Source organism: Molothrus ater, chromosome 28 (assembly GCF_012460135.2).
Source record: "Molothrus ater isolate BHLD 08-10-18 breed brown headed cowbird chromosome 28, BPBGC_Mater_1.1, whole genome shotgun sequence".
In the NCBI taxonomy this organism is placed as follows: Eukaryota; Metazoa; Chordata; class Aves; order Passeriformes; family Icteridae; genus Molothrus; species Molothrus ater.
This window is the reverse complement of record NC_050505.2, coordinates 683,349-706,188: the sequence shown is the minus strand read 5'-3', so window position 1 is coordinate 706,188 and position 22,840 is coordinate 683,349.

Here is a 22,840-nt window from a genome sequence, read left to right as displayed (position 1 = left end):
GGAAAATCCTGGGAGAGAGAATTATGTCTCTGTTCAAAGTTTTATGTGAATACCATACAGAAATGGGATTGAGAATGAGCCAGGCTCCCCTGCACCCCACCCTGCTCCCTTTTCCTGGGGGGCCTCTGTTTAAAGCCCTGTTTGTGCCCTGGCTCTGGCATAACCAGAAATTTTCTTGGGTTTTGTCCTTCTGTTCCGTTCTTTGCTCAAAGCAAGAGGAATTTCACCTCAGAAAAGCTCCTCCAGCCCTGCCTTCACTGATCACATCACTGCCCACAGTGACAATATCCAGTGGGTGGAATTAACTCCAAGTGTTGTGCCTGACTCCCATCCTGGAGGCACCAAGCAGTGCTGAGGATGTGCAGCTGTGATGGAGCTGAGCAGGTCAGGGGATCTTTTACCAGGATTTATTTATTTCCTTCCATTTCATGTGCAAAAATGTGTGTTTTATCTTTGTCAATCAGCCTTTTGTCACTTATTCCCACTCTCATCCGTGACATTATGACATATCAATAACATTCTGGAGGCTCATCCCAGTGCGAGATGATATTAAAAAGCTGAGGATGAAATACCCAGGTTTGTAGAAATTTTGGAGGAGAACTCTACAAGCACTGATTCCCCCTGAGATACTGAGAATTTAAGAGGCAAGTAAATAATGGAAGATTTGCCCAAAGTGACTCAAAGCAGTGAGGAAGAGCAATTTGAACCTGGACATTATTCACAGTTATCCACTAATTACTGTCCCTCCTTAAATCTCACATAATAATAAAGGAAATTCCACAGAATTCCACACAAGAAAACCTCTCCAGTGCTGTGACCTCACCCACCAAGTGCTTCTCTCCACCTTTATCACAGCATGCCCTAATAAATACCTGCATCCTAAAGCACCTGAAGAAATCTGGACTCTTTTCTTGAATTCTCTGGACTTTTAATTAGGGACCCACCTTTAATTAGGGCCACAAAGGTGCCTGAGTCTGTTACAATTCCAGCCAGTTCAGGAGAAGATTCTTGCTCCTGATTTCTCAAGCCAGCAGGAGTTTTCTGTGGGCTGGGGGCAGCCCTGTGCACCCCCATCTCCTCTGGGAGGGGCAGAAATGCAGAGAAAGTTTTGGGGGTTAATGCCAAGTGCTTTTAAATCCATGACAGCCGTGGCTGGGCCCCACAGACATTAAAATAACCTAAATATCGGTTTACTTACACCTTGTTACAGCTCAGGGATCCTTTTTCCTCCAACCCAGTGCCCTCCCCCTGTTCCACAGCTGATGCTCCCTCCAGATCCCTCTTGCCCATTTCTAACAAATTTGTTCTTTTGAAATGCAGAACAGAGGCAGGAACTGTGGTAGAGGGAGAATCCTGAGTCTGTAGCTGAAGAATCTTTATTTTAAAACCAGGAGGTTCACAAACATGAAGAGAAAAGCTTTGAGGAAGAGGGGTTGGAAATTCCTTCCCAGGCTGCTGATAATTCCTGTTCTCACCCAGAACTGCTTGGGGCCATCCCATTCCAGTGTACATTGAATTCCAGCCTGATTTTTTATTGATCCTGGGATTAAAGCAAGGGAATATCAGACCCTGGACCACAGGAACACTGCAAAGCTAGAAAATGTTACAGGAAAAATCAAGAATCCTGGAATGGGTGGGGCTGAAAGGGACCTGAAATCCCACCCAGTGCCACCCCTGCCATGGCAGGGACAGCTCCCACTGTCCCAGGGGGCTCCAGCCTGGCCTTGGGCACTGCCAGGGATCCAGGGGCAGCCACAGCTCCCTGGGAATTCCATCCCAGCCCCTCCCCACCCTCACAGGGAGGAATTTCTTGCAATATAAGAATCCTCCTATACAATTTAAAGTTTTGTTACCAAGCACCAAATCCTGCTATTTTTCCTTCTATTTTAGCCCCAGAATGTTGTGTAAGGGGAGATTCAGGATGGATTTTGCCTTTTATCTTTCCTGAGACCATTTCTGCCCAGCCTGGCTTGGCACAGCTGCACAGTGCCAGTGCCTGAGCTGTCTGGAGATCAGCAGTGACAGCAGAACATGACACAGATCAGCAGCCAAACTGACCCCGTGGATCCTGTGTGGCACTGCCCCAAACCACTCTGTTCTGCTGGCCTTTCCCTGCTTTTCCTCCTCTTCCTCCTTTTTTCCTCCCCACTGTTCTTTAAATATTTTATTCCTCTCCAAAAGACTCCCAGCAAAGATTATTTATTTAATGCAGTGCAGATTCACTCTTTCCCTACCACACTCTGTTTGTCCTTGTCCTGTGTGCTCCACATTCCTGTTCCAGCCACCTCAGGATCCTGCCCTCATCCAGTTCCCATTTTAAATCAAATTACATCATGCCACGACATTTCTTTGGGAATGTTTGCTTCTTTGGGTACTGGAAGGCCACAATGAGCTCACCCCAAAGCTTCTCCTCTCCAGGTGAACATTCCAAACTCTCACAGCCTTTCCTTCCAGCAGAGCTGTCCCATCCCTCTGATCATCCTGGAGCCTCCTCTGGACTCTCTTCAGCAGCTCCAGCTCCTTCTCTCCAGCAGCTCCTGCGTGCAGGGCTTGGCCAGCTCTGCAGGTGCTTCTCAGCTGGGTGGGACAGGATGGAAGAACCTGGGAACGTTTCCATGGCTCCTCTGGCCTGGCTGGGACATTCCTGCAGCAGCCCCAGCACCCCCTGACTCAGCAGTGACTCCAGGCTCACCCAGGGAGCCAAAACCCCAACCCAAACCCAGGAGCTGCTGTGGGCACAGCAGAGCTCACACTCCCCCAGTTTGCTGCACCAGGCTCCTGAGCCTGCCCCGTCCCAGGGGGCTCAGGGTCACTCCTGCCTTGAGTGGGGGCTCAGGGTCTCTCCTGCCCCGTCCCAGGAGGCTCAGGGTCACTCCTGCCCCATCCCAGGGGGCTCAGGGTCACTCCTGCCCCATCCCAAGGGGCTCAGGGTCACTCCTGCCTCGTCCCAGGGGGCTCAGGGTCACTCCTGCTTTGGGCTGGGGGGCTCAGGGTCCCAGGGGCCTCAGGGTCACTCCTGCCTCATTCCAGGGGGCTCAGGGTCACTCCTGCCTCGTCCCAGGGGGCTCAGGGTCACTCCTGCTTTGGGCTGGGGGGCTCAGGGTCCCAGGGGCCTCAGGGTCACTCCTGCCTCATTCCAGGGGGCTCAGGGTCACTCCTGCCCCATCCCAGGGGCCTCAGGGTCACTCCTGCCCCATCCCAGGGCATTTGTTGGGCTCCTTCCCCTCTGGCTGGGGGTGTCTCACCCTGCCCTCACCCTGCCCTCACCCTGCCCTGCTTTCCCCCTGCTCTCCCCCTGGTGCAGCCTCAGGCTGGGGGCAGCAGGGCTGGCAGGGCCCTGGGCTGTCTCTGCAGTGCATCCTCCTGGCCCTGCTGCAGAGGCATCAATAAACCCCAGAGCTTCCTCAGCACACCCAGATCTGGGCTGCCCTTCACAGGGGACTCAGGAGAATGCTGCTCTGGCTCTTGCCAGATTCCAGCCGGTTCTGACCTCGGGAACTGCTCTCATTTGTGCTCTGGGGCAGCTCTCCTGCACACCAGTGACACATCAAATGTAGGGAACCGCAGAATATCCTGTCCAGGTACTCAGATCCTGGCACTGAGGTGTATCCAGGGAAAAGCAGCAATCCAAGTGAAATATTTGTGTGGAACAGATGGATTTATTTGGTTATCTGACACAGATTCTTATCCTGGAAAGCAATTCAGGTCAGTTGTGAAAGGAAAAGTCAAAGACATTCCCTTAGGAGATGTTTCTCTGATTAACTTCAGCAAAGTTCCACTTTTGCTTCATCCTTCTGGCCAAAAATCTTTTCTGAGCAGAGTTGGATTTACAAATAGTGAATTTTTCACCAAAATCAGAGCCTGTGAGAGAGTTAGTGTGGAGCCTGTGCCTCAGTTTACCAGATAAACCAGCTGGGCTTGGGAAAACTGCAAAACTGCAGTGTCATCCCTGCCTTGTAGTGGAGCTTTGCAGGGAGGATCCAGGAGCTTGGATTCCCAGGCAGGCACTTCAAACCCTGCTCCTGCAGCAAGGAGAGAAAAGGAACAAACAAAAATATCCTTTCCATGCCCACATGCACAGGAATATCCACTGGAACTTTGTTAGGAGGAAAGGGGCAATTGCAGCAAACACAGATCACTCCTACCTGGACTTTCTGGCTCCGACCCCGCATTTTCCTGCTCTTTTTTTTGTTTGTTTTTTTTGAGGCAGTTTGTTCTGTAAAGAGTTAAGCTCTGGGTTTGGTGCCAGCATTGCAGCAAGGGGATGGAGCAAAGCTGAAGGGCAGCAGGATGGATGTGCTGCATCTTTAACTGGGTGTGCCCAGCACTTGCTGCAGTCTCTGCTGCAGTGAGGGCTCTGCTGCCTCGTTAACGCTCTGCAGTTAATGACAATCGCAGCTGCTGGCACACCCAGACAGACAATCTGTCTGCACCTCGATGGGAAACAAAAATTAGCCCAAGAAGGGTGGGAAACCTCCCCCAGCACATCCCCAGCTCTGCCAGCACCCAGCCCAGGGGTCTGTCCTTGATCCTGTGCTATGGGGAGTTAAAGGGAACTGTCCCTGATCCTGTGCTTTGGGGAGCTAAAGGGAACTGCCCCTGATCCTGTGCTTTGGGGAGTTAAAGGGAACTGCCCCTGATCCTGTGCTTTGGGGAGTTACAGGGAACTGCCCTGATCCTGTGCTTTGGGGAGCTAAAGGGAACTGCCCCTGATCCTGTGCTTTGGGGAGCTAAAGGGAACTGTCCCTGATCCTGTGCTTTGGGGAGTCAAAGGGAACTGTCCCTGATCCTGTGCTTTGGGGAGTCAAAGGGAACTGTCCCTGATCCTGTGCTTTGGGGAGTTAAAGGGAATTGCCCCTGATCCTGTGCTTTGGGGAGTCAAAGGGAACTGCCCCTGATCCTGTGCTTTGGGGAGCTAAAGGGAACTGTCCCTGATCCTGTGCTTTGGGGAGTCAAAGGGAACTGTCCCTGATCCTGTGCTTTGGGGAGTTACAGGGAACTGCCCCTGATCCTGTGCTTTGGGGAGTTGCAAGGAGCTGCTGGGCACAAAAAGGAGCCAGGCAGGGATTTCAGCACCTGCAGCATCTCCCTGTTAGAGCCTCACACTCACCAAACACTTCTGCAGAACCTGCTGGTGTGGCACTTACACAGAGATCATGGGGCTGCTGAGCTTCCTTTGCAGTTTTAAGTCCCTTAAACTCATCTATGTGTGGCCATGGAAGATGCTGGCTCCTTAAACTCCTGAGAAGCAGCTTTTAGAGGATTAGGACAGAAATTATTTTGAAAGTGTGTGTTATGCCTTCACAACTACAGTGGCAGCTGGGCTGTGTCCACTGGTGCTGGGAGGGTTGGTGATCCAAAGCTTTCCATGGGATGCTCTGGGGATCCAAAGCTTTCCCAGCCTCCTTGAGGGCTTGTTCTCTTTATATAAAAACAGCCATTTGTGACAGAAGTATCATTAAAATCCTGGGGAATTTGTTTGTTCTAAACTTGGTAGACAGTGTTTGCAGCTATTTTAGAGACATTTCTCAGCACACCTGGCAGCTCCTCTCTGTGCAGACACAAAGTGCTGCTCTCAGAACAATCCCAGTGTCACAGCTGCACTCACTGCTCCAAACCTCATCCTTTTTTAATTGAGGTTTTGATCACAAAATGCATCTGAGACTTCATCTTCCTTCTGAGAAGCTGGAGATGTATTTTTTTTAACCTAAATCCGAGAGTGATACTTTACCACAATAAAACTATAATTTCATTGCTGCTTTAATAGCAGCTTGCTCACACAGTCACGACTGGGGCTCATGGGTATGGATGAGCTCCTGCAGGATGTGTGGGATTCAGATAAACCTGCCTGCTCCTGCCGAGGGCTGATTGAGGGATCAATGCCTGCAGTCAGGGGAGGGCAGACACCATCCCTGCCCTCCCGAGGAGGGCTCGCTGTGCTTTTGGCACTGCAAACGGCAGAAGTTGTTCTGCTCCCACCGATGCTGTGAAAATTCCCCATTCTGAAACCCCGCGGAGACTTCAGGGGCTGCAGGAAGCAGAGACATTTCCCTCGGGATTAGACAGCGCTGACATTTCCCGAGGAATGGCAGAGCCAGGCTGGGCAGCTCGGGGCGGGCTGGAACGGAGGGAACCGTTCGGGAGCCAGGAGCAGCATCAGCACAGCAGCGCTGCTGACTCACCTGAGCGAGCGCTCCCCGCTGCCCGCCCTCCGTCCGGACGGGCTCTGGTGCCACCAAGTGCCAGCTCCCGGTGCCACCAAGTGCCAGCCCCCGGTGCCACCAGCTCCCGGTGCCACCAAGTGCCAGCTCCCGGTGCCATCCGGTGCCAGCTCCCGGTGCCACCCGGTGCGGGCCCCCGGTGCCACCAAGTGCCAGCTCCCAGTGACACCAAGTGCCAGCTCCCGGTGCCACCAGGTACCAGCTCCTGGTGCCACCAAGGGCCAGCTCCCAGTGCCACCCGGTGCCAGCTGCCGGTGCTAGCTCCTGGTGCCACCAAGGGCCAGCTCCCAGTGCCACCAAGTGCCAGCTCCCGGTGCCAGCTCCTGGTGCCACCAAGGGCCAGCTCCCAGTGCCACCAAGTGCCAGCTCCCGGTGCCAGCTCCTGGTGCCACCAAGGGCCAGCTCCCGGTGCCACCCGGTGCCAGCTCCTGGTGCCATCCGGTGCCAGCCCCCAGTGCCACCAAGTGCCAGCTCCCAGAACCACCAAGTGCCAGCTCCCGGTGCCACCCAGTGCCACCAAGTGCCAGCTCCCGGTGCTACCAAGTGCCAGCCCCCAGTGCCACCAAGTGCCAGCTCCCAGTGCCACCAAGTGCCAGCTCCCGATGCCACCAGATACCAGCTCCCGGTGCCACCCGGTGCCAGCTCCCGGTGCCAGCCCTGCCTGCCCCAGCTCCCTTCCATCCTTCCCAGGGAATGCAGTGGGACCATGACGGGGTCTCTGGGGTGACCCCGAGGTGTCAGAAATTCTCTTTTTCCCAGCCCCGAGACCAAAGAAGGAGACAGAATTCCTTGGCTCTATTCCCAAAGTTGTTTATTTTTCCTTATCTTTCCCATTCCTTCTCTGACCTGCTGAGATCTGTCCAGCAGGTCGGGTTGGGGCACAGTCCCTGCCCTTGGGGTGGTGTTGGCTTTTTATACTAAGAACTGCCTGTGCTTTATTTACAATAACTTCCCAATACCCATCACCTGTGTTAGACAGTCTGTCTCTGCTCTAAACCAATCCAAAAGTGTCACCAACACAGCAGAGGATGGAGGACAAGAAGAAGAAGGAGGAGGACAGGACACACCCAGATTCCTCCATCTTGCCTCCTGAACCCCCATTCTAAATCCCCAAAATTCTGCATTTTCACCCTGTGATAAATTCACTGTCATTCTACTCAAACTCTTGTGGCTTGTAAACCTTCACACAAAGTTGGGAATTGTTTCCATGGGCTAAAATCCAAGGCACAGGTGTTTGTGACTCCATGCCAGGGTCTGGAATCACCCAGGGCAGCCAGAGCAATGTCCTGGGTTCTGATAGGACCAGAGCTCAAATAATCCTGAAACAGCACAAGAAAGGCTTGAAGTGGACATTTCCACCATGGGCCTTCAACCTGATTGCAAATTGGCTGTTAATAAGTGATTTAGCCCCGTTCTCAGCTTAAATGTGGTGACTGAAATGTCAGAAACAACAGCCCAGGAGCTGACCCAGCAGATGTCGGTCCTGCAGCACAGTTTAGACCCAAAGAAGCAGCAGATGCTTCATTCCTGAGCATGTCCTTCTCCTCCCCAGCTAGAGCCCAGGCAGGTTACTCAGCAAAATGTGCAGGGGTGGCCTGAGAGCCAACCTGGTGGTGCTGGGCTGGGTTTTGCATCCAGGGAAAGGGCTGGGAAAAGATTATTTTGAAAAATATTATTTATTCTGAAAAAGATTCTTTATTTTCCAGGGAAAGAACTGGAAAATAAATTGAAAAAGATCATTTATTTTGAAAAAAGATCATTTATTTTGAAAAAGATCATTTATTTTCCAGGGAAAGAGCTGGAAAAAGATTATTTTTTTGGCCTCTGAAATCCAAATCGAAACAGAAGAGGAGGGAAGGTACAGCCTTAAACTGAGGGAGCTTTAAAGCTCTGATGGTGAGACAAAGGCACATCCTGGGGATGCACTGATCTTATGTAATGGCAGATGTAAGAGTGCCAGCACTGACGTAAACTGGGAGCTGGGACATTTTTAGGTCTTCACTCCTGAGGCTCAAGTGGACTGGCTCTGCCAGCACTCCCTGTGCTGCCTGGCTTTTGTTCTCAGCCACTCAAGGTGATTCAGGCTTGTCCTGCATTCCTTCTGGGAAGGGAATAATGCCTGGGCTTCAGAGCTCAGCTAACAGAGAATCAGAAGCTCCTGCTGCTCTTTTCCCATCAGCAGAGCTGTGCTGAGCTGCACCATCTCCAGCAGCTGGGTCTTGGTTCAGCCCCTGATTTCTTTAGAACAAAAGGTGGAATATTTTATACTGGCTAAGGATGGTGTGCTACTACAGCAGTGCTGTTCATAAGACTGGAATGATTTATAATTATAAAATAAATTTATAATTTATAATTCTAATATATGAAATTAAACCAATGTTAGCAGACAGCTCTGAGTCTTTGCAGCACATCCCTGCTGGAATGGGGACTCAGTGGAGATTTTCCCCCACAGTGGATTTTCTAATCACTATTTTCACTGACATTTCCCAAATCAGTGAAGATGGGAAGCAGCCAGAGGACAGATAATGCTCTCTGCATTTTTCTTTTCTGCTGTAGAAGAAAGGACAGAGTCCCTCAGCCTTGGCAAAGTGGATCACAAACCTCCCCAGGAGCTCAGCCTGCTCCTGCAGTGCTGAAGAAAACCTTTCCATGTTCACAGGGCTGGGATCATCAAACACCAGCTCCACTCTGCTCTGCCTCCCTGCCCTGAACCCATCCATTGATGTGCCTGAGCTGGGGCTCACTGGGAGCTGAGTCACAGCCCTGAGCTGTCACAGCTGGGCTGCAGCTGATGGATTTGTGCTTGTGAGGAGCATTCAGAGCAGCAGAGGTGTCAGAGCAGGCAGAGAGCGGGGCTGACTCACAGCAGGTCAGCCCCTCCACCCTCCTTGGCTCTGCAGTGCACACTTTGGATCAGTAATTAGGGACTGATGGAAGAAATGTGCTTATTTTCTCTTAGCACAAAAGGCTCCATCCTTCTTGTGCAGTTTTTCCTCTGCTTCTTAAGTAGTGTGTTTGTGATTCATCTCTGAGCCCTGAGTTAATATTCTGGGCTGAAAGCTCTCATCTCTCCTCTCACAGGCATTGAAGGATGTGCCTGATCTGGAATCTCACAGAGGTTAATCCTCCACCCTGAGAGCTGCTGCTGGGTCAGGCACTTCTGTCTTACACTGATCAGACTTGGATTAGGGAAGCAATAATAAAATCCAGCCTTCCTGCCTTTCTCTGCAGCTTTGGTGAAATGAGGCTGCTGTGTTAGAGATAACTCTGATTTGGGCTGAATTCCTGGGGCAGGGTATTGACAAGCTGCTCCTCGTCCATATCTACACTAAACTCAATAATTAAAATCCCAACAAATAGGAGGACACAGAGAAGCTTTTCCTCACCCACTACAATGAGTTACAAGTTGCCAGCAAGTAATTCTATTTTCCTTTGCTTTCTGGGTTGATTCCCTGCTCCAGGCAGTGGGTGCAGCGCTGAATGCCTGGCACAGGGAGCCCAGCACTCCTGAGCCTCAGGAACTGAGCTTTGTCAGGAATTCTCCTTGGCCAGAGCCACATCCAGCCCCTGCAGGCAGAGGCTGCCATTGGAAAATCAGGGTGACCCCGATGAAGGAAGTGATTGGAATCTGACTGCAAGGCTTTGGAATGCTGAACACTCACTTTATTAAAACGATATTATATTACATTATACTGTACTATATCTATATACAAAGAACCACTCACTTCTAACTACTGAGAAACTCATGACTGTCTGCCAACAGTCAGGACACAGCTTAGACCTGACCGGCTAATTAACATAAATAATTCCACCAGAATCCAATCAAGCAATTCCTCCAGGTAAATAATCTTCCAGCACATTCCACAGGAGCACAAACACAGCAGCAGCAAATGAGATAAGAATTGTTTTGATCATTCTTTTCCCGGTTTCTCTCACAGCTTCCCTCTGCTCAGAGGGGATGTGAATCCCTCGGGCTGGCTCTGGTTCCCTGGAGCAGAGAGTGGGAGCAGCGTGCTGGCTCTGCCTGCATGGGGGGATAAATCACTGCTGCTGCTGGGCTGGGAGCAGCAAGAGCCGCTTCCCTGCCGGAGAAAGTCTCTGCTTGTCACACGATGCCACCTTCTGTGCACGGCAGAGTGGCACAGCCACTGCTCTCCGCAATCTGTGCGAGACAGAGTTCCCAGCTCCACCCTCCCGGCTGGCACTGCCCCCTCCCAGTGCCCCCTCCCAGTGCCCCCTGCCCTCCTGGGCTCCCACAGGGACTCGGAACAGGTGATTTTACTAAAAAAACCATAAATATCCGTGTATGACGCCCTCAAACCCAAGCGGAGCTGGGATGGGAGGGGAGCCCCTGCCGAGGGGATTTGTCCCAGGGCTGGGAAGCTTGGGGGTTAAAACCCCAGAGTTTTGTGACTCCTAATGCTTCAGACAGGCGCTGGAGGTTTGGGGACGTGAGGGTGCTGGGGTTGTACTCGATGTCCCCAGCTCTGAAGGATCGTGACAGAGCATCACTGCAGAGTGCTTTCCGTCCCTGTCCCGGTGCTGCAGGGCTGCATTCCCTGCAGGAGAACACCAAACCTCTGCTCGTTCTTCTGTTCGCTGCAGAAACCTCCGGGGCCAGCAGAGACTCAGAAACCCCTGCAGGAACCCAAGCACCGCTCCCTGCCCGCAAACTGCTTTTCCCGGGGGCTTCCAGAGCTTTTCCCGGGGGCTTCCAGAGCTTTTCCCGGAGATTCACGGAGCTTTTCCCGTGCCCCTGGCGGTGCTGCTGGCAGGGAACCAGCCCGTGGCCGGGCCGGGGCTCTGCCCTCTGCCAGCCCCGCTCGGGCTGTGGGGTGTGCGGAGCATCTTCTGTGGGGCTGGGGACAGGGGAGCGTCCTCTGTGGGGCTGGGGACAGGGCTGGGGACAGGGGAGCATCCTCTGTGGGGCTGGGGACAGGGGAGCGTCCTCTGCAGGGTTGGGGACAGCGGAGCATCCTCTGTGGGGCCAGGGACAGGGGAGCATCCTCTGTGGGGCTGGGGACAGGGGAGCATCCTCTGTGGGGCTGGGGACAGGGCTGGGGACAGGGGAGCATCCTCTGTGGGGCCAGGGACAGGGGAGCATCCTCTGCAGGGCCGGGGACAGGGGAGCGTCCTCTGTGGGGCTGGGGACAGGGGAGCATCCTCTGCAGGGCTGGGGAAAGGGGAGCATCCTCTGTGGGGCTGGGGACAGGGGAGCATCCTCTGTGGGGCTGGGGACAGGGGAGCATCCTCCGTGGGGCCAGGGACAGGGGAGCATTCTCTATGGGGCTGGGGACAGGGGAGCATCCTCTATGGGGCTGGGGACAGGGGAGCATCCTCTGCGGGGCCGGGCTCCTCCGGCTGTTCCCGGTGTGTGGAGCATCCTCTGCGGGGCCGGGCTCCTCTGGCTGTTCCCGGTGGGAGGCAGAGTGGAAATTTTCCAGAGTAAGAAATCCATTTTGATTTAGGTGAAATGTACATCTTTGAGTTAAGTCTGTAGGTTGCTGTTTAGTCTGACTGCCTGTTCTCGCAAAAAACCGAGGTTCTAAGAAACTGCTTCAGCCGAAGGACAGAGATAAGGGGAGGCCCTTGAACTCTGAAACAGAGAGGCTGCTAAGGAAAGCAGGGTCAAAGTGACCCAGGAATTCGTTCTGATAAAGAAGAATTAGCAGCAAAGGTCACAGGAAATCAGTAGAATGAATATGTATGAACCTGTTGTGAAATTGCATGCATATGTATTTGAGAGGGAGCTAAAAAGGATCTGGAGTTCCCAGAGGCACACCTGTCATGTTAGGGGAAATGATTCCCACATGTGTCCAGCGCTGTAATAAACACACCGGGTTTACAACTTCCACAAAAGTTTGGAGTTTATTTATTTCCCAAATCAGGTGTGCGGAGCATCCTCCGCCGGGCCGGGCTGTCCGCCTGCCCCTGCCCATGCCGAGCTCCTGGTGGCGCCTGGCACCGGCAGCAGCGGCTCCTCCCGGCCTCGGGGCAGCAGCAAGGGCTGAGATAAAGGGTTTGGGGCTCTCTGTACAGGGAATATCCAGCCCCAGCAGCGGGATGGATAAAACCTCGGAAAAAGCAGCTGAAGGATGAGGGGGAATGGCCCTTATTAGATTTAGATGAGATTTTAGGGAAGGAATTCCTCCCTGTGAGCGTGGGGAGGGGCTGGGATGGAATTCCAGAGCAGCTGTGGCTGCCCCTGGATCCTGGAAGGGCCCAAGGCCAGGTCGGACAGGGTTTGGAGCACCCGGGACAGTGGGAGGCAGGACTGCCCATGGCAGGGTGGCACTGGATGGGATTTAAAATCCCTCTCAAGCCAAACATTCCCTCATTCCTGATTCTCTTCTCCTCCCTACGTCCTTTGATTTTGGTATTTAATGAGTCCTTTGTTAAATTCTGTTCATTAATTCTCACTCTCAGGGCTGTGGGATCTCTGCTGCCCTCAGCTCTGCTCTCCCTGGCCCCACAGCTGAGATTTCCCTGCCCGACGCAGCTGAAAAAGCTCTGCAAGCAGGGAGCACCAGCATCGCCCAGTACTGCCCAGTATCAGCCAGTACTGCCCAGTATCCTCACCCAGTACTGCCCAGTATCACCCAGTATCCTCACCCAATATCCTCACCCAGTACTGCCCAGTTTCACCTGGTATCACCCAGTATCACCACCCAGTATCACCCAATACCACCCAGTATCACCCAGTATGACCCAATATCATCCAGTATCACCCAGTATCATCCAATACCATCACCCAGTACAGCCCAGTATCACCCAGTACTGCCCAATATCATCATCCAGTATCACCCAATATCACCCAATATCACCCAGTATTGCCCAATATCATCCAGTATCACCCAATACCATCACCCAGTACAGCCCAGTATCACCCAGTACTGCCCAATATCATCACCCAGTATCACCCAGTATCACCCTGTATTGCCCAGTATCACCATCACTGGTAATGCTCAGTATCTATCACCCAGTATCACCCAGTATGGCCCAGTATCACTAAATATCACCCAGTATCACCCAGTATCACCCTGTATTGCCCAGTATCACCATCACTGGTAATGCTCAGTATCTATCACCCACTATCACCCAGTATCACCCAGTATGGCCCAGTATCACTAAATATCACCCAGTATCACCCAGTATCACCCTGTATTGCCCAGTATCACCCAGTATCACCATCACTGGTAATGCTCAGTATCTATCACCCAGTATCACCCAGTATGGCCCAGTATCACTAAATATCACCCAGAATCACCCAGTACCACCCAGTATCGCCCAGTATCACCCAATATCCCCCAGTATCACTGGGTGTCACCCAATATCATCACCCAGTATTGCCAAATATTGCCTAATGTCAGCCAGTATTGCCCAAAATCAGCCAAAATCACCCAATATCACCCAGTAATGGCCAGTATTAGCCAGTATCACCCAGTATCACCCAATATCAGCCAAAATCAGCCAAAACCGCCCAGTACCAGCCAATATCACCCACTATCACCTAATATCACCCAGTATCACCCAATATCAGCCAATATCAGCCAAAACCACCCCGTATCAGCCAATATCACCCAGTATCATCACCCAATATCACCTAATATCAGCAAATATCACCCAGTAACTTCCAGTATCACTCAATATCAGCCAATATCACCCTGTACCACCCAGTATCACCCAAACTTGGATTTCTGGAATGGAGGAGTTCCCATGAGAATCCAGCCTCTGGAGAATCAAACCTGGATGTGCCTGTACAATCAATTTCCTTTAAAATTTAAAGCCTTTTCCAAGCCAGAGGGAACTGATTTATGGAGGACACTGAAAGCTCTCAAGTCTCTTATCAGCAGCACTGCAAGCAGCAGCATCCTGGAAAAGAGATTATTGTGTTGCTTTTGTTTCTCTGTTGTGGTCCTCTGTATTGGGAATATGTCTCTTTCCTCTTTCTCAATGGGACAAAAGGGAAATAAAGTTAAATGAAGAAAATTTAGAAAGATAAAACTCATAAAAAGAGCCAGCATTGGATGAATGGAGAAATTCTTAGGGCTCTGAATGTATCATTGATGTGCTCACTTATTCCTATGCAAATGCAGTTGAGTCATAAAAGCAGACAGACTTTATTGTTTTAATTCTAAAATGTGTTTCTGCTTTTTTTTTAGAGCATTTCTTATAAAGATCTCTAAGCTGCTTATGCAAATCAATCAAACCCTGCAAGCAAATAGAGAATTTGTGTTTAGAGAGGATGCAAAGAAGAGGCTGCCCTTAAGTTGTAAATTAGTGCTTCTGAAGAATTGCACAGAACCACTCTTTATTTGCAGTAAAATCAATCCCATCTGAGCTTTGTAGCTCCATCCCAAGGGGAGATCAGTCTGAGAGACAAAATCTGGTTTTTGAGTGGTTTTTTGGGTCCTTTATTGTCTGTGATTAGATCTAGAAATTGCTTGAGCTCATCAGCTCTAAGATCTGGATTTTATTTTTCTTTTTATTAGCATTGATTCGTTACTGAAGCAATAATTAAATGTGACAGCAGAGATAAGGAAGCAGCAAATCCTGGGAGAACACTCAGGTCCTTCCCTGCTTTGCTCTGTCCACAGAATCTAAAATTCCCATTCCAAACCAAAAGTCAGTGACTTTTTGTGAGAAGCAGCCCCTAAACCAAGGCTGAACAATCATTTTTTGGCACAAATTTCCTGAATTCCTTAGGAAAAACCCTTTACTCCTGCATGAGGCTGGAAAGGGACTTTGGGTGCATGGCAGGCGTGGCACTGGATGATCTGTAAGGTCTCTTCCATGATCCCAAACACATTTCCAGTTTAAATGTGGGATTTTGGCTCTCTGCTCTCCTGACTGCCACAATCAGAGGCTTCATTTTATAGCAACACTTTTCACATAAACCTCCCAGGAGCACAGGAGAAAAAAAATAAAATAAAAAATTACTGCTTTTTAAAAAGGGACTCATTAATTGCCATCTGCTGAAGACACGTCCCAAGAATTATTGGGAGCTCATTTCCAGCCTTGGAAATGTTGATTAAATCTGACCACACCACCCCCCTGCTGAGGACACTTTCGGGAACAAGGCATTAAAGATGTAAGAGCTGCATTAAATATAAAATAATCAATATCCAGGACCCAGCTGTGATGGATGGACACACAGAGGGCTCCTCCTAACAGGCACTTCAGAATTAGCCTGGGGTTATTAATGAAAATCCTGCCAGAACTTCCTCCTTTTAATCTTCCCCGTGGTCTGGGAAGGGAGGGAGGAAGGGAGGGAGAGAGGAAGGGAGGGAGGAGCAGAATTACTGGCCCAGAAAGGAAAATGTGAATTCAGAGTCTGGAATTCTCGTGGCACCCCCGGGTTTAGGGCAGTTCTGTAACCCTGGCTCTGGTTGAGGGTTCAGAGGTGCAGGAATAAGGGGGGAACTGGAAAAACCCCACCTGAATTCACAGTGGTGTAAATTAAAGGAGTTTCTGCCTAAGATGCCAAAAAATCTCACTGAATTTTCATCCTATTAGCCCGAACATCACTCCTGATCATCTCAGCTCCTCAAGTGTTGCAAAATACCTTTTTGCTCTTAGTGCTAGGCCCAAACCCACTCCAGCTCTCCTTGCTGTGCAGTAATTAGGAATTCCCTCATCTTGTCCTTCATCCTTCAGCCTTTTTTTCCAGGGAAATTCCTCCCACAGGTGGGTGAGAAGTGCCACAAGAGCAGAGTTTATTCCTCCATCAGGAAACAAACTGAGCCCTGCCCTATGGCTCTGATTACAAACTCAGTTTAATTTCCAAGGTAAATGGGAACAGTAGAACAGAAGAAGCCCCTCAGCACTGAAATTCAGTATTTGATCAGCAATACCTTCCTACAGAACATTCATTTCCCCAGGAATTACTGAGGCAGAGAGCACAGCGGGCTCAGGCCCATTCTCAGTGTCATAAATGTCACCTTGCCCTGGGGACACTTGTTGTATATTTGGGGCAGGAAGAAAATGATGAATCTGACTCCATGTTCTTAGAAGGCTTATATTATATTATATTATATTATATTATATTATATTATATTATATTATATTATATTATATTATATTATATTATATTATATTATATTATATTATATTATATTATGCTAAAGAATAGAGAAAGGATAGAGCAGAAGGTTTAACAAAATACTAATGAAAAACTCATGACTCTCCAGAGTCCCAACCCAGCCTGACCATGATTGGTCATTAAGCAAAACAATTCACATGAAACCAATGAAACAATCAACTGTTGGATAAACAATCCCCAACCACATTCCAAAGCAGCAAAACACAGGAGAAGCAAATGAGATAATATTGTTTTCCTTTTCTCTGAGGCTTCTCAGCTTTCCAGGAGACAAATCCTGGCAAAGAGGATTTTTCAGAAAATGTGATGGTGACAGACACTTTGCTGCTGTTCCAAACCCAGCAGAATTCCCTGCTTCCTTTGCTTCTGCATAGCTCCCAACCATCCATAGAGCTGCTCTGTGGAATTACCTGCACAGAAAAAAATATTAGCTAATGGGTGAATGTGGGATTTTTAATATGGTTGGAAACAAGGGGCCAAACCCAAGCCTGTGACCTTTTAGTTCTCTAGAAATTGTGAGCTGGAGGAAAGAAAAGAGGGAAGGGGAATGGGAAGTGAAGATGTGACAGAGATCTTTGTCTCCAAACATTTTGTAGTAAAAGCTGGGAGTACTAAAAGTCTGTATCTGCTCAGTTTGTTCACTCTTTTATTTCCTAGAAATAGTCACAACTTCCAGCCCAAGAGTTTTGATGATGAGATTTTACCCAAGGCCACTGACTTGCAAAACCTTCCACCAAACCCTCAGCAGCCTTCCAGACAGAGGAGCTGCAGCACAGCCTTTGCTGACCTGTTTGGGGGATGCTTGAAAGGAAGATAAAACAATTCTGCTGTAGGGAAGGATCTTGGCATCACTACATGGAACTCACATCACAGCCCTCCCCAGCACTGCTGAGACCAAGGTTTGGTGTGTGAAGTGTGGAAGGAAGGCAAAATGATTCCCTTCAGTGAAGCTGTGCTGATTTCCACCCCCTGATCTGAGGAACTAAGCCTGGCTTCCAGCAGGGGCTCAGGCAGGAGCCCCAGGGCTCCTCTGCTGCTGCTCTGGAGACTCTTCCTCAGTGCTTGGGGCACAACACACAGAGAAAATGCACAGCTGGGATCCCTGCATGCTCCACCACCGGAGGGATCCTTTCCCATCGTTTCCCTGTGGCATTCACATTCTCTGAAAAATCCCTTCACCCAGGATTCTTCTCCTGGGAAGCTGAGAAGCCTCAGAGAAAAAGGAAAACAATTCCTATCTCATTTGTTTCCCCTGTGTTGTGCTCACATGTGGAATGTGTTTGGAGATTGTTTACCCACAGGTGATTGTTCCACTGGACTCTGGTGTGAGCTGTTTCCACTCTTTGGCCAATCAGGGCCAAACTGTGTCAGGACTCTCTCCACAGTCAGGAGTTTTCATTATTATCTTTATAGCCTTCTATAAGTATCCTTTCTGTATTCTTTAGTATAGTATTCTTTAATATAATATAGTATCATAAAGTAATAAATTAGCCTTCTGAGAACATGCAGTCAGATTCATCATTCCTGCCTTTGTCTGGGGGCAACCCAAATACAGCATTTCCCTTCAGGAACATTGATTTGGGATTTACACCTTCCTCCTGTACTCGCTGCTCTCTCCCTGAAGGAAGCTCAGGCATTTATCTGGCTGGCAGTGCAGCACAGGACGTGCTCTGCAGGGCTGCACATGAGCTGGGCCACCTTCAAACACTGCCCAGCCTTGCTGCCACAGCAAAAACTGATTTGTGTCATTGATGCTTTGATCTGCACAGCCAGAGCTGCCTGAACAAAGGGAAATCTCCAGCTGGGGAAAGTGCTGACTGAATGGGAGCTTCTTCTGTCTCTCCTTAGAAAGAAGCCGAGGGAGGAGTGTTGTATTTGCAGGGTGCCAGACAAAGGCAGGAATGATGAATCTGACTCCATGTTCTCACAAGGCTAATTTATTATTTTGTGACACTATATTATATTAAAGAATACTATACTAAACTACACTAAAGAATACAGAAAGGATACTTACAGAAGGCTAAAAAGATAATAATGAAAACTGGTGACTCTCTCCTGAGTCCCTATGCAGCTTGGCCCTGATTGGCCAAAGAGTGAAAACAACTCCCAGCAGAATCCAATGAGTCACCTGTGGATAAACAATCTCCAAACACATTCCACATGAGCAAAACACAGGAGAAGCAAATGAGATAAGAATTGTTTTCCTTTTCTCTGAGGCTTCTCAGCTTCCCAGAGGAATCCTGAGTGAAGGGATTTTTTCAGACTGCCACAGAGGAGGGGCAGGGAAGCCAAGCTTTTAAATTTTAATAAAATAGAAAGCAATGAAAATGGAAACAGCAACTGCCAGCTCCTGTGACTGCAGGGTACATCAAGGCAGAAACTCCCCCCTGCCCCAGGGCTGCTGCAGCCCCCATTCCTGTTTCATGGAGAGGAGGCAGCTTTCAGCAGTCAGGTGGCTCTGAAAAGATTTGCAGGGAATCACAGAATGGCAAAGATGACATTGCAGGGAATATTCCTCCAGAGAAAAAGCCATAAACCTGTCTGACAAATCATTGCCCTGCTCAGCTCTGTGTTACCCAATTTAACATGGGCAAAATTGTCCTGAATCAACAGCTCTGCTATAGGAATGTGCCCTCTGTTGATGGAGTGACCAAACTATCCTTTGTCTCCTTAAAAAGGAAAAAAGCCCAGAAGTTTCTCTCCTCAGTTAGTGAAAAAGACACCTCATAGGACCTGGGGGACTTCACCTCAAACTTAAGGATAACTAATTGGACAGCCAGCCTGAGTAATTCACTAGAAAAAGAAGAGAACAAAGAAACTCATCACTTTGGTGAGGTGTTTTACCAGGGGCAAGGACCTCTTGCACCTGGCTCAGTTTTTCTCTGTAAAGAGTTTTGTTATTTTGCCCTTTATTAAAACCTTTTTGTTTCCAACACTGCCACAGAAGCCATCCTGCTGATTTTATGCCTTCTGAGGCAGCTGAGCGATCTTGGGTGTGAAACAGATCTCCAAGAGCTTATGAGACCTGGCTTGAGGAGACGCATATTTCACTGTGCCCCACTCGGGCTGAGGGAATGCAGGGCTGATGGGGATCCAGGAATTCCGTGGCAAAAATTCCATGCCAGGTCCTGCTGAAAAAGGGAATTAAAACCCTCTGGAGCTCTCCAAGGAGTCTGTGCCTGTCTATTGTTGGAATTCAGATCCCAGAGTCACTGGAACTGGGAGGTTTTGGACATTGCTGAACCCAGCTGAGTGAGCTGTGGGGGAGTCCCCACGCCTGGCAGTGTCCAAAGGCAGGGTGGGATCTGGAGATTTGGGGATGTGCTGGGCTGGGCACGCTGGCACTGGCTGGGGTTGGCTTTGGTGGGTTTTTCCCAACCTTGGAGGTTTTCCCAACCTTGGAGGCCTTTCCCAACCTCAGTGGTTCCGTGCCAGGGTCTCTGCAGCTGCTGGGTTTGAGCTGGGAGTGCTGGGGAGGTGCAAAGCCAGGTCATTATTGACTCTGACACTCACTAACAAACCCAGACCTGAGTGACTCCTGGGGAATTCACTGCTCCTGGATTCCTTTCAGCAGGAATCTGAGGCACTTCTGAACTCCTACAAGGTGCCTTTCAGCATCATTAAGCACCTAAACACCTTTACAGATCTGTCCCCAGGAAAGCTCCTGTCCAAATCCTGCAATGTTTGGTAGTTTTACACAAAAGCAACAACTTTTTCAGGAGCACAAATCCTATTTCCAGCCGAGGAACAGGCAGGGGACAGTGTAACCCACAGCAGCTCATGCATTGCTGCAAGGTTTGTGTCTCCTGCAAACCCACTTCAGTGTGTTTCACCTTCCTGCAGGGATGGAAAGAAATCATTTCTTTACTGCACAAAACAACAGTTTTTCTCTCCCCCGTCCAGCTGCAGGTGGGAATAAGTTTGTCACACCTTGGCTCCATCAGAGCTGGGTTCTGGTGCCTGTAAATTCAGTTTAATTCATGAACTCTGCCCTTTCTCAGAGCATGGCTGGAGCCACAGGGACTGGTGGCAGGTGAAGAGAGGTTTTGCTGAAAAAAGGTTTAGAAATACACCTGACACCTGAACAGAACACAGAATGAACTGCCAAGAGGGCAATGCAGACCAAGGGACAAAATCAACATTATCAGACAATTTGGTAACAAACTGCAGTAGAATAATCAGACAGAAAGTATCTGGGCAATGGGATTGTCAGACAATATCTTAAACATTGTTCCATGTTAAAACATGTTCAGGCAGATGGATAAACCCACTGCTTTCCTCCTTTTTGTGGGGTATTTACATATTTAATTATCCACCCTACTCTGCTGCTTTTTCTGTATGGTTTCTGCTGGGGACTGAAAATCAAGAGTTCAACTCTTACCAGACCTGATCATTCATCTTCCAGAGGAACTGACTTATTACACTAATGAACAGATGGCTTTTGTTGTATGAGGTTTTTCGTTGTGTTCATTTTTTTTTCTCCAGTTTCCATGTCCTTTCTCTTGCTAAAATATAACCTGGTTTATTCAAGGGCCCTCTTTGCTGTTTGTACATGCACAGAACCTGGCTTGAGAGGATCCAGACTGATCCAGGAGAGTTCTTAAGCATTATCCCAGAAAAAAAAAAACAACACTTTTTTCTTTCTTTTCCCATCATTTTAGCTGTAGTAACAGTTCAACTGCTGTAGTTTTGATTTGAACACAGGAGGGCACCAGAATTCCATTTCGTATACCTCAGTTGTGCCACAAAAAAAAAAGAGGAGAGGATTTCAGGAAAGTCTCTACAAACGGGGCTTCTTTTTAATGACTTTGACTTCAGATTTAAAAACTTAGAGACATTGAGAAATGTAGAGAAAGGCTCTGCTTTTGCAGCCTGATGGTTTGCAAATGTGCTGCTCTCTCAGCTATAAAGAGGTAACATGACTTTTGTGGAGCACTGAAAATGTGGGTGAACCTCAGTCACCCAAACTCTCCCAGCTCTGATCTGTTCCTCAGAATCAGGGGTCTGATGTGGCTGAGAGTTAATTTCTGCTGCAGCCTCAATTACAATTTAATGATTGATCCTGCTCCTGCTGGGGGCAGAGAAGAACAGGCTCCCACCAATGGCCCTGTGAAGCAATGGAGAAAATGAGCAGGAAAACATGGATTTGGTGATAAAAAATGAAATAAAAGACTTTCTGAAATAACTCCACCTTTCAGTGAGAGCTGAGCTCGCCCCCTGACATTGCAAATCCTGATATTTGATGGAGCATTCCCCAAGTTCCCCCACTTGGGTAAAACCAGCACTCCAGTTGCTACTTGCCTGCCTTTCATGCTTTGCTCTGGTTTTCATTTGCTGCCAAGAATTTGTTTCACCTGGGCTGGAAAAACACTGGCACAGCTCAGGCAGCTTATCTCAAAATCAGGAATCTTACAGTAAAATCAGAGCCTGGGCTGTCAGTTCCACTCCTGAGCAGAAAATTGGCAGCCAGAATTCAGCAGGCCTTGAAAAAGAGTCGGTGTCTCCATGAAAACTTTTCTTCTTTAATGATCTGGCCCAGATCTCAGCAGGTTCCTCAGTCCCCCTCCTGTCCCCTACAGGACACCTCTCATGGAGCTGTTTCTCCTCTTTTTTGGGGGTTGTGCTGCAGAAATCAATGCCCAGGCCAAGTAAAATAAAAGAAATAAAGAAAGAAATAAAACTGCCTTTCTAAGGAAAGAAACAGCTGGTTTTCCTCTGCTGAGGAAAAACATTTTAACTGATTTTGGGTGTTAGCACACAGAGGGCACCTTGAATTTCAGCAAGGAATATTCCATTCAAAGCATTGAAACTTTACAAGATTTAACCATCAGCCCTGGAGGGTGATGGATGGAGCATTCCCAGGAGGGAAGGGAATGCAGAGTGATCCAAAACCCCATTCCCCCCTGCTTCTCTTGTCGCCATACACTGCACAAAAAGGCCACAGAAAAGCCACATCCCGATCATAGCAGGGAATAGTTTGAAATCCAGGGAGTCCAAAATCAGACCTAGAAAATCACAGTTAATTGTCTTGACATCCCAGTGACCCTGCTCGTCACATGAAGGCCTCAAACATCCCAGTGACCCTGCTCGTCACATGAAGGCCTCAAACATCCCAGTGACCCTGCTCGTCACATGAAGGCCTCAAAGCCCTTTGCAAGATGAAGTTTCCATTTATAAAGCCTGGCTGAATCTTTCAGGATTTGCCAAAGCCATGAATGTTTTCTGTTCCCCCAGCTGGGACACCCCATCCCACCAGGAGGGGCCTCTCTGTGAGCCCCCACATCCAGGGAAACCCACCTGGCCCCACTCAGTCCTTAACCAGAGGAATTGCAGCTTTTTCTGCATGAGAACAAGGATTTTATGTGCCAGAACAATGTCTGAGTGAGGCTGGCTGTGCTGAGTTGGTGTTTTATAAATAACAAATCAGTTGAGCAGCTCCAGCTTGCAAATCTCGTCTCCTTTTCCTTCTGTCCCTCCCTCCACACTGTGCTGAGGCCTCAGGTGCTGCTGCAGTTCTCAG